This window comes from Tubulanus polymorphus, chromosome 9 (assembly GCF_964204645.1).
Source record: "Tubulanus polymorphus chromosome 9, tnTubPoly1.2, whole genome shotgun sequence".
Taxonomy (NCBI): Eukaryota; Metazoa; Nemertea; class Palaeonemertea; order Tubulaniformes; family Tubulanidae; genus Tubulanus; species Tubulanus polymorphus.
This window is the reverse complement of record NC_134033.1, coordinates 9,706,656-9,723,688: the sequence shown is the minus strand read 5'-3', so window position 1 is coordinate 9,723,688 and position 17,033 is coordinate 9,706,656. Positions and strand designations below refer to the sequence as shown.

Below are 17,033 nucleotides of genomic sequence, written 5' to 3'. Positions count from 1 at the left end.
CGGTTGATACATGCATTTGTAACTTCGCGAATCGACTGTAATTATGGAATCTTAGCTGATCTTCCCAGCAACACGTTTGCTCCACTCCAACGTGTGCAAAACTCAGCTGCACGAGTTGTGTGCAAGGTTAAGAAGTTTCAACACATCACACCAACATAACGTGAGCTTCACTGGTTGCCAGTCAGAGAAAGGATTGACTATAAGATTGCACTTCAAGTATTTAAGTGTATCCATGGTGCGGCTCCTAAATACCTTAAAGACCTACCTCATTGTTTTGAAACAGTCCGCGAGAACCACCACATCGTCATCTGGTTTAGTCGTTGATTTAAGGAGGACAAAATCATGTCTTGGTGATAGGAGCTGCACAGTGTATGGTGCTAAATTGTGGAATCTGTTACCACACAAAATCAAACTTATAGACAATATCGATCTGTTCAAACCTTCCCTGAAGTCCTTTTTATTTGTGAGGGCATACGGAGAGACAGCGCAGTGAACCTCGTCCCTGGAATAGCGCTCTATAAAAGAGACGATTATTATTATTATTTATAGCTGACTTAAGTGATACTTGGCCAAACCATCTGCTAGTTTCGCCACTTTAGGTAGAATTCTCCCGGCAGGGTTGTAACACAGCACTGGAAAAATTCCATTGTATTGCCTACTGCACTTGGTTATTTCATGTTGAAGCTTAAGTAAGAACAAAGCAGTAATTTCAGTGCATCCATCTGTGAATTGACATTGAACAGTATGAGTTTGTCAACTGTGATGATGTATTGATTCTCGCCATTCACACCAGCTGAGAAAAGTGATATTGTGAATGTTTTTTTGATAATACAGCAGTTTCAAGAGTGAGTCAAATACAATTTGAAATCGAATCGTTTTTAAGCTGCAAAAAATGAAATGATAAATTAATGAGTAGCATCGCAGTAGTTATAGCGTTCGGGATCGTGAAATGCAAGGTCATGGGTTCAAACCGCGGGGAAGGGTTTGAAATTCTCAACAATCAAGAAAATTCCAACTGGATTCGGGACTTAAGTCCCAAGGCGGCTTAAACAGGAAAAGTATTTCAGATCATGGAGGTTTAAAGCTCATAGAAAATGTGACAAAATTATTCACACAATAAAGAACTCAGATCTAGATATCTTCAACAGCAATTATCGATAGCTTGCTTGTCTCATAACTTGACGTCTAGTTGACATGTGTGAAGTTAAATATCAAGTTTAATTTTGACAGTATTGTAGCGGAAATTCGTTTCACTTCGTTTTGTTCTTTTTATTTTTCCAGCTGCAGAGTCCTCCCCAGTTCTTCTTCGAGAGCAGTGTGTCTAAGATTCCAAATGTAAAATAAAACCGTATAATGTATTTGTAATTCCGAGGCAAGAATGTTTAATGCTTTGGACTTCGGTCTGGTGGATTAGAAACTATTTTTTTTCGGTTCCTGAACTTCGCTGAAAAAGCTGAAACACTGAAACGCTGAAATAAAAACGCTGAAATTTCAGGGAATTTCCGAAAAACGCCAAAATTTCAGGGAATTCCCGAAAAACGCTGAAATCGTGCTAGGTACCGACAATACACGTTTTGAAATATTTTCCGGGCCGGTGTCCGCTGCCGAGTCCTGAACCGTGTTTTAGTCTCCACCTTCGGTTACAGAGACATGCATGGGCAGTATGTGTGGAGTATACTTCTAGAGGGCCACTTGTTGGACAAATTAATTCGCTTGAAATCCGGATTTTTAATGCATACAGGCAGCATAATGAGGAAAACCCATTCACAAACCGTGCAAGCCAACTTAAACACTATGCTCATATTCCAAGAATATGGTTTACTTCTGCAAGACGTATCGTTCATGTATAAAACAGGATTATAAGCAATTTTTCTTTTGTCAACACGTTGATGGGCGACGGACTATGGTATTCTCTGAAGGAGGTAAATTAAATTTGACAGCTAGTTATATTAATGATGCAGCTTTTGGACAAAGGGAACTAAATTTCTTTTTAATTCACCGTGGAATGGGATGGATTGACGCCAATCACATGCAGTAGGCCCCTACTTATGTAACAATTGTCGTCTTGGAGTATTCTAATGGTAATATAAGATGTAATCGCCGCTGTAGGATTCTTTTCAAGAGAGCGATAGGTATGCCACCTATCGTTAACATTTATTAATACCAATACAAATACACTATTTTACAATACAATTACAGGCGGGAGTTACACCGTTACACCACTCCCCCCTAACAATGAGTACTGAACTACGGTTCAGTACCAAAATTAACTTTCACGACGCAATAACAGTCCAATACCGGTATGCCGAGTTCCCATCGCGAAACGATGACGATCGATAACACCCATGGTTCGCATGGTACACAAGAGTCAGATTATTTACATATTTACATTTCCGCTAAATCCATTCCTGAAGTACGAGGTAGACTAGGGTTCACCGCTGGGGGTAGATGGCTGGCCATTTACCGATATCTGGTGTTGGCCCCGCCATCCCCATACCTACTCACGTGACGGAACTTGCGGTCTATATACACATGACAGTCTATATACAAGTGATGGTTTATATACAACGATTCTCCGAAGTAGCGCTGAAAAAGTAAAAGACAAGAGGCCAGAAGAAAAAGTTCTAACACACAGAACCAGGACTGAGGCAGGGATGCTCGAGTCAAAAGGCCATGTTTTGTAGGGTGGGTATTGACCATAGTAAGGTGTCCCACCTACAAATTTAGGACTCTAAATGACTCTTGACGGAGGCAATAATATGACGGGCTACTTCATTGACTGCCTTCGGTCGATAATGGATCCCTCTGTAGTCGTGGTCTGGAAGGTCCGGATGTTCGATGGTACGGAACCCGGCCTTCTCGAAATGTACATTGATGCGGTCAATCGGGATGACCGTCTCACGCTTGCCTCTCATACACGGGGCTTTTGGGACACGAAGGTGGAAAATAGGGACAAGGGGATATTTTCGCTGTATAAGGTTGGCCAGGCTATATATCTCCTTGACCGTATCACCGAATTCCCGCACGTTATTCACCCCGTGGTTAACGACAACAGCTGAACAGCAGACGCTTATCAGTCGTATGGTCCGACTGACCTCCTCGATCCGTTCTCCTGAGTGAGCGATGACATACATGTCATCGCTGCACTTGACTCCTTTAAACATGGAGTCGCTCAGCAGGAGAATGGGACGCCGTAGATCTCCGACTCGGAGCTGTCGATTAAGCTTCTCCAGCTATCCACGAGAAGTTTACTCGTACCCCCATGCCGGGATATCAAACAGCTGAGTTCTGTCCCCAGCCGATTAAACCTCTCCATCGACATGGATGGCCGTGACCGCTTGGCTGACGCCAGGAAAGCCTTGACGCCAGCAACTACTGAACCAGCGACCATGTCACCCGGTTGGTACAGATGGCGCTCCGGAGTCCATTCGGGCTCAGCCCTTTTCGTGTAGCTTTGCACATATTTTCGCACATCCTGCACAGCGGCCTTCTTCAGGTCTCGTGTTTCTTCGTTCAACGTATCCAACTGAAGCACATCAGACATTTTGGCAGCTAAAAACAGAAGGAAAGAGAGAAAAACGTTAAGTTGGCCGGAGGGCAGAGAGTTTAACCGGTGAGGTGTTCTCTGTCTCGCAGCAATTTTCGCGCTTTCTTCAGCCACAGATCTTTCTTCTCCCGGATTCTGTACCATCGCTGACAGCAGGTGGTACAGTCGCCATTAACTGCTGTACTGGTTGCCGGTATGGGGCAATGACGAACAAAGTCCCTGAATCGGGCTGGCTCTTTCAATGCTCTCCTCGGGCGCAGACGACCGGATTGATCTCCGTTGTCGGCCGGTGGATGCAGCTGGGCATTTTCCACTGGCTGACCCGCTGGGGGATCGACTTCCGGGCCGGCTTCTGCCTCCGCCTCGATTGGTGTGGCGTCATTGGGTGGTACTGCCACAATCCACTCGTTTTGGCGCCTCCAGACAATTTCCTCGTCATCGCTCCCTGAAGAGCTCGAATTTTCAATCTCAGGGGCAGGTTCAATCTCAGGGGCAGATTGGGGTTCAACTGTCCTCTATCTAGTTCTGGCAGGGACAGCCTTCTTGACGTTTATATGCGGCTGGCCAAACGCTGGCTTCATATCATTGAAGTGGACAGTCTTTTGCTTTGGGGCACCCCCTCCTGTCTGACCCGATACGTCACCTCCGACAGTTTCTCAATAATAATGAAGGGATAATAATTCCACTTCTTATGGAATTTTGCCGCCTCCCCTGGCTTTATGGCATGACTATAGAGCCATACCCGATCCCCAACGTTATACCCACCCCGCCTAGCAAATCTGTCGTAATTGACAGTCTGACGCCGCTGAGCCTTACCCAGTCTCTCCCTGACTCTGTGGTGCGCCTCCTGTAAGTTTGAGTGTACATCACGGCTAAACTTAGTGATGTACACTTGCTCTTCTGGTGGTCCAACCATGATATCTAGAGGCAAGACCATCTCTGAACCGAAAGTCAGGTAGAATGGGGTTTCGCCGGTGGATTCCTGAACACTAGAACGAAATGCCATTAGGCATGATGACAGTTTCGTGTCCCGGTCAGTGCCAGTTTCATTCACGGATATGGTCAGCATGGCCTTGATGGATTTATTAAAGTTTTCCACCTGACCATTCCCCATCGGGTGATACGAGGTGGTACGCGTCTTATCGATACCCAACAGTCGACACATTTCTGTAAAAACCTTGGACTCGAAGTTGGCACCCCGGTCTGAGTGAATGCTTTCTGGGCAGCCATATCTCATGACCCATTCATCGACGACTTTCCGAGCCATAGTGGGGGCCTTCTCATTCCGTACTGGCCATGCCTCAACCCACTTAGTGAAAGCGTCCTGGACAACAATAATGTAAGTGTTGCCGCGTTTAGTACGCTGTAGGGGCCCACTATGTCAATGTGCAACCTCTGGCCTCTACGGCCCACTGGTGTTGACACCAAAGGTGCCTTCGGTCGCTTGGGCGGATTTTTGCATATTTGACATTTCTGGCACTGTTGAATATACTCATGGACAGCTCTTGTCAGACCTGGACACCAGAATCGTTCGCGCATCTTCCGCTCTGTCTTAGTGCGCCCTAAGTGCCTGCCGGAGATACCGTCGTGAAGGTGTGACAAAACCTTAGGCAGTAACACGTAAGGCAGAACAACACGCGATTTCGAAAGTCTGGATCCAGGGGAGGGTCTCAAAAATAAAACGTCCTTGTCAATCACTAGGCGCTCATATTCACCAAGAAACATTCTGGTTTTGGTACTAAATTGGCGCATCACATCGGCACTAGGTTTAATCTGTTGTCGATGGACCAGGTCCTTGACTACAGATATGTCGGCGTCCTCGTCCTGTAACCGCGCTATGTCCACTGGCGACAAGCCTGCATGATCACTTCCCATACCTACCGCCGAAACCTGACATTTTGGGGCGCCGGTCTGACCACAGCTTGGGCAGTCTCCATGACGCTTCAGTCGTTTAGGGATGCGGACAACGCGTCCGCATTTAGGTGGATACGCCCGGGCCGGTGCTCAATATCAAAGTCATAGTCGGCCAATCGTTCGTTCCAGCGGGCAACTTGTCCAGACTGAATGTTTGAAGACCGGAGCCATTTAAGTGCTGCATGGTCAGTGCGCACCAAGAATTTCAGGCCCAACAGGTAATGCAGGAAGTGCTCGATCATATCGACTAGGGCAAGCATCTCTCGCCTGGTGGCACAGTAATTCTCTTCACCACCCCGTAGTGCGCGACCCGCATATGCGATTACCCGTTCAGACGAGTCTGCCTGCACCTGTGAAAGTACAGCACCAATTACCCAGTCACTAGCGTCACAGTCGATAATAGATTTGCCTGCACCTGTCTCGAAATCAGGGAAGGCCAAAACAGGAGGGCTAGTAAGTGCCCTTTTTATGGCGTCAAATGCGCGCTGTTGCTCTATCCCCCATACAAAGACATGGCCCTTTTTAGTAAGCTGGTGTAGGGGACGACACATTTGGGAATACCCCTCAATAAAATTTGAATAATAGGTCACTAACCCTGTGAAACTGCGGACCTCTGAAACTGTTGTTGGAACAGGCCAGTTCATAATTTTCTCAACTTTTGACGGGTCAGCCTCCATACCATTCCCACTAACAATATGGCCCAAAAACTTCAACCGTCTCCGCAGTAGGTGACATTTTCTGGGTTTCAGTTTAAGGTTTGCAGACCGGAAACATGAGAACACCTCAGCGAGTTTACCAATGTGTGACCCAACGTCAGCTGAGTGAACAATGACATCATCGAGATATATTAATGCCGTTTTCCACGAGACCTTATCCAGGGCCATAGTCATAAGCCGTGAAAAACAGGCAGGGGCATTAGTCAGGCCAAACGCCATGGCGTTCCACTCCCACAATCGATTCTCCGTGCAGAACGCTGTCTTTGGTTTATCTCCCTCCCGTATGGGCACCTGATGATACCCACTTGTGAGGTCAAGAGAGGAGAACCATGATGACCCGGACAGAGCTTCAAGTGTGGAGTCAGTTCGCCCAAGCGGATGGCTATCCTTTAGCGTAGCGTCATTTAACTTCCGATAATCACAACACAGCCTAAGGCTACCATCGGACTTCTTGGCCAAGACAATGGGGCTGGCCCAGGGAGATTGTGATGGTCGGATGAGGCCGTGACTGTGTAATTCGGCAGTATGACCCTCCACAATCTGTCTATGACCCGGTGGTAAACGCCGAGGTTGTTGTTTGATGGGGCGATGGTCACTCGTATCTATTTCCAATTCGACTAACGCGGTCCTCCATATGTCAAAGTCGTCGCGGGAAAACACATCCTGGTAATCAGCGACAACCTTCTTTAAGGCCTCGCGATCACTGTCCGAAATGTCAATGGCATCGAGCTGTAGATCCTCACTATTGGTAGGGATTTCAGAGACATCTGGTCTCTTATCCTGAGTAGTGAGGATTTCGATACTGTTTAACGGAGAGAAAATCCCTACAATTTCACCGCGGTTGGCACGGCACGTCACGTTCGAAAAGTTTGCCAAACGGACAGTCACCTTGTTATCGTTCGGGCTAACCAGGGTTCTACCAATACCGAATGGACCCGGGACTCTACCACAAACCATCCCGACGGAATTGTTTTTGTGGGTGTATCTCTGCCTAAAATAAGCGGTAGCTACAATTTCGTGTCCGGCTGGGATCATGCGAGTCTCGGTCAGGAATAGGCGGCACGCAGTTGGTCGGGAATCCCTGTGTTCCAATGGTATGTCAGACAGGCCACAACTCATGACTCTATTTGGGTAATCAATCACGCAGTTGTTGTCGCGGAAGAAATCACCACCAAGGAGACAATCCTGTGACAAATCATCTGCAATCACCATTGGGACCATAAAACAACAATCCCCCAAACTAAGGCGAACGTCGACCGAACCCCTTACCTTAATGTCCTGACCAGTAGCCATAACTAACTCAAAATCAGGCACCCCATTTCACCCCCGTTACTCGCCACCCAGACAGAAGTCTTGAGCATAGTCACACCAGCGCCGGTGTCGAGAAGCGCAGAGATTCTTCCTACACCATTGACTATAGCAGAACAATAGGGGCCAGTGTCACGGATATCTACATTCTGCACACTTCGAACTAATGGGGTGGGCTCTCGGTCACTGTTTGTGGGTAGGTCTGCTTCGGAGTTCGGGGTGTACTCTGAAGGGGAGCTTTGGCCGTTAGGAGGTGTGCTCTTCCCGAGTTGTAAACCACTTGAGTCCGGGCAGCTACCCTGTGGGTTGTCGTATTCATAATCATTTTCATTCGTACTATATACAGGGGTATTTACAACATTTATACAGGTATCTAATTGTCTACGGTGTGGAGGGATATATTTCGGGACTTGGGGCCTCTGCCCCTCGAGGAACGCATCTGCCCGTTTCCCTGACTTTTAGGACAGTTCCTAGCATAATGTCCGGGCTCAGTGCACGAGTGGCATATCACCGTAGGACATGCATTAGCCGGGTGGTCTGGCACCCGACAGCGCCAACAGATGTCAGCCGCCGGATATCTGGGAGGTTCCGGATTCCTGGAAGGCCTTGTCTGACCTCGACGCTCGAGATTTTCGATGCGGAGATTTAAACTCTGGACCTGTTTAACCAGTTCCGAAAGCAGCTCGGTCTCGATGAGCTTTGCCTGGGCTTCATTTACCATCGCACGTTTCCCCCTCGAATCCTGCTTTTCAGCTATACTCTGCGCCGATTCAAAACCTCTAGCCAGGGACACAGCCTCTGACAGGGTTTTCGGCTGAGAAACGTACAACTGTTCCCTAGCTGTTAATGGCAAATTAACTCCAGTCAAAAACTGGTCACGAGCCAGCTCGTCTTGTAGCGTATGTCCAGCATCTGGATAGGCGTTTTGGGCTAGCTCCATAAGTGCGTCGGCGAAACGTCCGAGGTTTTCGGGCTGTTTTTGCTCGCGTGCCTTTAGCATGAGTTTGTAATCGCCGGGCGATTTAGTTAGGGACATACGGTCTTTAATGGATGTCGAGAACTCATCATAGGTCAGTTCGTCCGACAAGTGAAGATTTTTGATGGCCAGATATGACTCATGGTCCATATACATTAAGAGATGATCCTTCTGTACTGAAGGATCAGTTATCCCCATGAGGTCACAGTAACTATCAAATCTCTCGAGCCATACTTTAAAATTGTGACCAGCACTGTAGGTTTTAGGTGCAGGTACCTTAACCTTAGTGTGGTCTCTGGATTTGGCTGGCTCAGAGGACGATTCTGACTGTGTTTTTAATCTTATGTTCCACAAACTGTGTCACAGACATGAGGAACTGGTTAACATCGAGATGACTAGCATCTTGTTCGGAATGTTCCTCAGGCATCGACATTATAAATACAAATCAGTTAATTCAATACAGTATAATATAAAAGAAAAGGTGAACAAAAGTTTTTCGTATACCGGTCTGTGTCTCAGTTTCAGTCTCCCCAGCGATAATAAAATAATATGCAAATAATAATAATTTTCCCCAAATTTTCTCTCAGTACTAATTCTGATTAAATAAAGAATATGGCAAGTTAACGGTTTTAACTGCTATGAGTGTCCGTTATAAGTCTTTCAAGTATTTTCTACTAATAATGGTAAGCGTGGTTCGCTCAGACTAGGTTCCCAACGTGGAGCCGCATTAAAAGACCATAAAATACACGACAATCGAAATAAAATCCCACTTCGCTGCCACCAGTGTAACAATTGTCGTCTTGGAGTATTCTAATGGTAATATAAGGGGTAATCGCCGCTGTAGTAGGGGACGTTCCGGGTCTTGAACCCATTATGAGAATGCCGGTTTGCTAGCGTATCTATTTAACACCCGTATTGCTCGGGTTAGTTTTACTATCAACGGGTGGCGCTGTATGTAAATTTCACATAAATCAACGACTTTCGGCTATTAGCGGTACTTAAGACCACTTGAAAACATCATAGTCAATTACGGTAGTAGTGAAAATAAAAAGATACAGTACAAAGATACAGTACGGTGTACAGTTAAGGACATGATTCCATAGCACCCATACCAGAGACATTTTGTTCAGACAAGGACTATTAGTTAAACACTAATCTTCATTATCAGCAATTAACGATCTGGTGAATTAATTAGTGATTCGGTCTTTCGGTGGTTCGAGATAAAATGCCCGCAAAATAAGAACCTAACGAACCAGGGCAGACCACAAATTGCCCAACCGATAAATTTTCGAAACGACACAATCCAATCATGTTTGGTATCAAATGTGGCGTGGACCATGGTCTTTTAACTGACCAATGCATGACCAGTACTGACCGTATAGCAAATTATTTGTTTGCAAACAATTAAGTTGTTTGGTGTCAAATAAATAGATATGATGTGGGCATTAATCTAAAAAATGTTTAACTGACCAATGCTTGACCAGTACAGACCAGTTACCAGTGCTAACCAGAACCCCCATAAGTAATTTATATGTTTAGTGAATCCTTCGTTAGTACTACTAGCTCTTACATTTAAATGTGTCGCTTGAAAAAGTCTTGTCCGATTTTTGTTGTAGGTAGCGAGCTGACTTTGAAATTCCGCTAAAATGCATAAGATTTTTACGTAGGGTTTTGAACGAACAACGTTTCCATTTGTAATTGTAACGTGCGCATTTGAGCCTGTAACGTGCACATTTCACTCGCGTGAACGTGCGTATCGGTACCAACATGCGAGACTTGTCAAACTTTTACGATCAAGACTTTTAAACTGAACAAAGAAGATATCATATCATATTATATATACATGAATAGATGGAATGATAACGTAGTAGTTTGAAATGTTTCGTAGCTGCTGTCCACTGACCACAGATCAAAGTTAATCGCCTAATATGAAATATATTTTTGTTGTAGAGATGTAGTAGATCAGTGAGAATTCAAACTTATGGTTAATTTTGAGTGATCACAACGCTAACCAATAGAGAAAGCTGTAAGGCCTAAGAAAAGATGCATTAAGTGTAACATATCTTTCAATATAATGATGAAGTATTCAACTGGCCATCTGATCACATCAACAATAGTTTGACTTATTGAAAAATACCGGAGTGTTAATGGGAAAACCTTGAATTCGAAACAATTCCACACTCAATCGTTTACTTTGAAAACACAATTTGCATTTTGTGGACATGTATTTTTTTCTGCACCAAAAGCATGAAGTATATTATCTTTGCTTGTAAAAATTTGAAATTTTGGGGAAGATTTTTGGCCTCGTTAACCTGTGAGCACGTCCTTCATATATTTTCTAAGACCGACCCTTGAAATAATGCTGAGAGTTTCGAGGATAATTTTGGTAGGATGTAAGTTTAGGCTGCTTCGTATCCGTGGATGGTTGCTAATTATTGATTCTATACACAATAATCATAAGTACCATGAGATTCGATAGAATATCGTTTTTCAATCATACGTACACGAATTATCGCGATACAAAGATAAATAATATGTTCATATACTTTTTACGTCTTATACTGTATATTTCTTCAGTAGTATAAATAAAGAGGGGATCAGCAGGCCACCTGAGACCATTCCACGATCTAAGGTCAGTTGCCAAAAGTTAGTAAGTTTACCAGTGGATAGTTAACATTTATAATGACGATTAAATTTTCATTGCTAAAATAACTTTGTACTTGTTGACTCAAAAGCAGAGAATTGAAAATACGATAATACGATACGAAAACTCAGTGTACAAATTCAAAAAGATTATCTCTAGTGAGAGATCGAACGTTGTGTCGTAATTTTCTAATGATAAAACATGGTTTGAAATTTGAAATGTGTACATAGTTGATCTTTTTCAGTGTATTTAGTCATGTATCATATTGGATGATGGCTAATTTAAACTATCTTTTAAGAAACGGGTCCCAGAGCTGTATCCTTTACTCCTGTAATAGAGGATGCAATCTATTTGCGACAAACAGCTAGCGCAAATAGCTGGAAAAGGTAACAATAGTGCATTGGCAAACTTAGAGCAAGCGTGCATTGGTTGTTTAGGTTTTTCGAAGGGGAGAATTTGTGGGAAAATTAATCATTACTGAGATATATCCGTGGCGAGCTTTTCCAGGGATTTTAAAAGTTGAGCTGTACACAAGGAATTTTGTGTAGTCCAATATCCGTGATTACCTCTGGCGTGGAGAGATACAATCTAAAACCAACCCTAGAGTCAAATATTTTACCACAATTTTTTATGATCAATAAAAATATTGAGTAATAGACATTCAAACAGTATTATCTAAATTCCACTCCATTTTAAACTCATTCATCTCTATACAAACTCCAACTTGTTGAACAGTCCACACTAAAATTAGGGACCACTATTCTTGCTCATCTACACTGGCTACCAATCTAACAAAGGATTAAATTTGAGTGTTTGATGTTATAACAATACCAGACTGAGTTATGGATTAGGTTTCTACTTTTTAATTAAATATTTATATCACATATTGGGCATCATTTTTACCAGTATATATGGAATAACCTATCCATATATCATGTTCAATTTTATATAATCTGACTTTTGAGATGTCATTCAATCAATGCATTCACATGCGGTCGTCGCTTTCAATAGCCACCACGGACTGGCTCCTTATTATTTCTTTGGCGATACCATTGGCGGACGATCCCACACGTTTCTTGCTCCAGCCCTAGAATGCTCAATATTCGTCATGAACCCCGATTTGAATTTAAATTCAAAATACTCCTAAAACACACATGTTAACTAGATTACTCTAAAACACCTTTATGTGCAAGAATCAGTGAAATTGGGGCTTTATCAGTTGTAGTCATCATTCGTACCCACGAATCTCGTATCGTATCCTATGAATGTGGAGACCCATCCTCGTAAAGAGAATGAATAGGCTCTGTATCGTTCATAATCATTTGATATGAGGCTACGTGTCATCTTCAATTGAAATCACGTTGTTTTTTTCAAGGGTGGGCGAGAATATATTCTTATGTTTTTGTTTCTCTGAATGTTGCTATTTAAGAGTTCAATAATTTCAGTCTACCAAACAAAGGATTTTCCGTATGTTTCGTGACATGTTTTTCCATAACCATAGGAGAGAATTTTAGGTATTTTTTGCGGATGACCGAAAGCTGCTGTCCCTTTCTAGTAATTTGATGATATCCGTCGAAATCTAAATTCTAAAAAGGAATCAGGCATATCTTCTTGTTTGACTAAATATGAACTCAACAACAAGTGACACTCCCTTCAAAGGCACCGAAGTAAAATCATGTGTCGAGTGGAGATGATATTGTGTCAGAATTTCTTCAAAATCGGAGAAAATTGAATATTTTGAAAATAATCATTTTACATGTATGTTTAAATCCGTTATAACTGGAGCAATTTTCATGAAAAAATATCTATGGAATCAGCGAAATGTAATTAAGAAGAATACTATGTTTAAAAAGTTATCAAAGACATTGGAAAAAAGTTTTCTGAATTCGTCAACTGTTAAACTAGTAACAACCAGATGTGTTCCCATTAAACCACCGACCGCGAGCCGAGTCGATGTGAGATGTGCCCTACACTGAAAATCTCAAGCGCTATACAACCGGTTTTTTAGGTGCCTCTGAATGTCGGTCGTTAAAAAACTGAACAATTCCCATTTGGAAAGGGCCTACGTAGTTAAAGAAAATTCAAGATGTGTATATCGTGTGATACAGGCTCCATATTTCATGTGCGTTTGGAATTTAACCTTGTTTATAACGAAACACGCATGTATTTATGCTATTTTAGATTTAAAAAGAGCGCACGAAAGTGTTTCATGAGACCCGCAAATAACGTCAAGTTATTCATGCATTTTTGATTTATATGAATAAATTTCGCTTCAAAATCTTTAAATGTCTCAGGTGGATTTTCTCAGTCCATTATGGTTTAGTTTGACGCCAATCGTTCTTTTAAAGATCTTTCTTTCTCGAAGAAAGATTTTCTTAAAGACTTTGATTATGGCGAATCTTTTATGTGTCCGATAGTTAAACCTTCGGGTATTATATTAGAACACAAATTTTTAAAGATATTCATAACATACTGAAGGATATCACAGTTTATACCCGAAGATATGCAGTTTGGATAGATCTTTTTGTTTCGACTCGCATGCGACAGTAAAAACGGTACTTGATATAATAAGTGAACTTCATCATTGATATTTTCACTAATCTACTTGAATTCCAAAAAAGAACTGACAATGAAAAAGGGTTACAGCTGTGACTGTTATCACTCCAAATTTTAATTCCTATGAACACTTTTCATATAAAGAAAACTATTAACGAAACAGTTTTTAGAGGCGAAGAATCCGCGTCACCATCGAATTTTCATAACTTGAAGGAATGGTTAATGCCTCGGTGATCACTGGTCTAGTACGCGGTTTTCTGAAATGAAAGTGGCCAAGTCTAAAGAACAACTATTGTATCACATGATTTCAAATATTAGGAACCCAATGCGTTTAATGATTTAATTAATTGGTATCGCGCAGATTGCTTGAAAGACGAGTGTTAGTCACATTGTGATTTAATTGTTTTTCATGCATCGATTAATTAATCTTATTATAACTTATTTGTAGGCGCTTCCCGCAAACATTTTCTATTCGTTGAGTTTTCAATCGCAGTACTGTTCAGATGATTCGAGTCAAGTAGTAAAAAAGTTTATGTATTAGCATTACTATGCAGTGAAAATAACGCACTGCGGTAAGTGAGGTGCTGTGATCCAGATGTGTAACCCATTTATGGGTAATAAATTTCCATCATGTCAACGCCATTCAAAAACAGTAGCAAAACTTTCTGCTGGTTTCTAGAAATAGCAATACGACGACAAGCACTTTCGAATTCGACCACGATATTTGAGAAGTTTCACTTGGGCAGTGGTGGTCAGTGATGGTCAATTTATGAATTTTAATGGCGAATCTTTTCTAGTTTCACACCAAATGCGGTACCGGTATATCGTTCTTTCAAGAAGTTTCAATTGGTCAGTGGTGGTCAGTGATGGTCAATTTATGAATTTTCAATGGCGACTCCTTTCTAGTTTCACATCAAATGCGGTACCGGTATATCGTTCTTTCAAGAAGTTTCAATTGGTCAGTGGTGGTCAGTGATGGTCAATTTATTAATTTTCAATGGCGAATCCTTTCTAGTTTGACACCATAACGCGGCATATCGTTTTCATATTCGAGAAGTTTGAATTGGTCATTGGTGGTCAGTGATGGTCAGTGATGAATTTGCAATGATGATTCCTTAGTAGTTTGAAAACAAACATTACATGATGAATTTCCGAAATTCGAAGTCAAGTGTTCAGACTCGGGGATATCTCAATTGGTCAGTTACTAACCATCATGGTGTCACCATTGTGGTCTATAGCTCAAATGAAACATGTGGAACCGACGAAGGGGCCCAAAAGCGTTAAGTCATTTCCTGGAGTGACGTGATCCAAAAATGCCCTGGAAAAGGCAGTCTCTCAATTGGATGAAACCAAATCGGACAGGACAATTAAAATCTGGGAAGGTCACAGGTAGTGGTCTTTCTACGAAGCCCACGCGGTGAGCGTATTATTATGAAATCTTTTTTTAAACCACCATGTACCACGAAGTAATAAGCATCGTTGTAAGCACTTGAAACAGCCATTAACCACTTGAAACTGTCAGATCAAACATCATACCGCATCCCCGCAAAGAGGGGTGGTTCAGCAAACCGGAGTTTTCATTGGCCTCTCTAGACTACCCCGCCAGTACGGGTAGCCGAGCAAACCGGAAAACTCATAATGCGGGACAAAAGATAACACACGACTCACCAGGACAAAGGATTCTTTTCAAGAGAGCGATAGGTATGCCACCTATCGTTAACATTTATTAATACCAATACAAATACACTATATTACAATACAATTACAGGCGGGAGTTACACCGTTACACTTATAGGTCATACTAATTACCGTCAACCAATTAATCTAAACGCTGTGCGGATTACTCTGGAGGCTATTCGTACGGAACTAGGATCTGTACGCTAATAACTGTCGCTGATTGGCCGATTAACGCCGCGCATGCGTACAGAGGTGCACGACTTAGAAAATTCAAGGAAAGTGTGGAGAATAGAGTTAGAGAAAAATAGCGGATCGAGCGAAACTCGAACCCGGGCCAGTAAGTTACTAGCGCAGCATCATACCACTAGACCATCGAGCTCGCCGACAATCGTTTGAATGTTTTAACTACATATAGCCTCACCTTACCCTAACCCTATCCCTTCCCGTACACATAATTCCAGAGTTATCCGACGGGTGCGTACGAATAGCCTACGGAATTATTCGCCCGGGTCCGTACGAGTAGCCACTTCGTAATCTAAATCGTGCAAACCATTCAACAACTGTAATTTATTTGCTGTGTTGTGAAGTTTTTTTTTTCAAAAATGACATACCAACTGTTAGAAAAATGTACCGATTCTTATTTTTAGACTACTACGGTATCTATAAAAGGAGGAGTCATAGACAAAGTTGATTTGGTTAGCTGGACACACTTCATGTCAAGTACATCATCTCAAGTATTGTTTTGTAAGTTTAATTTCAGTATTTATTTACAAAGTGCTGTTCCCTCGGACCTCAGTGCTTTCAAACTAGGCCCACCCCATAGGCTATATCTCCAGGGTGTAGCCACTATTCTTTTATTTCCTACTTTAAATGCACTTTTTTCTATTTTTAGACTCGGGCTAAGAATGTGCAAATTTGAGATACTGAGAAATCAGATGGCACTAGTTAACTTCAACTGCGAAATTTGCAGCAGGATAGCTGAACGACACAATTTTTAAAAACAAAATGGCTATTCGAATGCTATTTCAGTAATAACTCGATTCAACCAGGGAGAAATAAGTCAATATCGGATGTACAGTACACCCACTTTACTTCCTCGTTTTCCTGGTACCAAATTGTTTATCTTAAGCTAAGCGATATTCTAAGGTATGCTAGTGAATTTCATTAGAATATGAAGCAATGGAACCAGAATTTAAGCCCGAGTTAAGCGAACTATTGATTCTGATATAATGTAAGAACTGATTTCTTTTGTGTACTCTTGTAGAATGTGTTAAGTATTATTTTAAGCTGTTAAATAATATAATTTGACAAACGTCAAATTATTATCTTTCTTGTTGACTCGTTTAATTTTGTGAGTTTAGAGTTCCAGTCAATCCACAATGTGCAGTGCACCAGGTTTTACCCCGTACCCTACCCGGCATCTTCACCTGTCAAGGGATTCAAACCCACTACACTAATGCTGTTCTCCGAACCGCTTGACCTCACAAGTCGTTACTAGCCGACCAGAATCAGGTCGGGCCAATCACAGCGCTTATTACAAATGACATTGGGCATCTATGGAATTTCCCGGTAAATGGACCAATCAGCGAACACGTAGCGAAAACGGAAGTATAGTCGCGTGTTGATATATGACGTCATTCGCTAAAGCGCCGGTAATGAAATCGCGCGTCGTGAGGCCAGGGGGCTGGTGGAAGC

At 42.4% G+C, this 17,033-nt stretch overlaps 1 long non-coding RNA gene across 1 annotated transcript; it reads left to right on the top strand.

Annotated features, from left to right (window-relative positions):
* Positions 1-1,678: 1,678 nt before the first annotated feature.
* LOC141911372 (uncharacterized) lies at positions 1,679-16,543 on the top strand. Its single transcript, XR_012620026.1, has 3 exons — positions 1,679-1,922; positions 15,986-16,082; positions 16,231-16,543. It is a non-coding gene; the product is annotated as an uncharacterized LOC141911372 (long non-coding RNA).
* Positions 16,544-17,033: the final 490 nt, after the last annotated feature.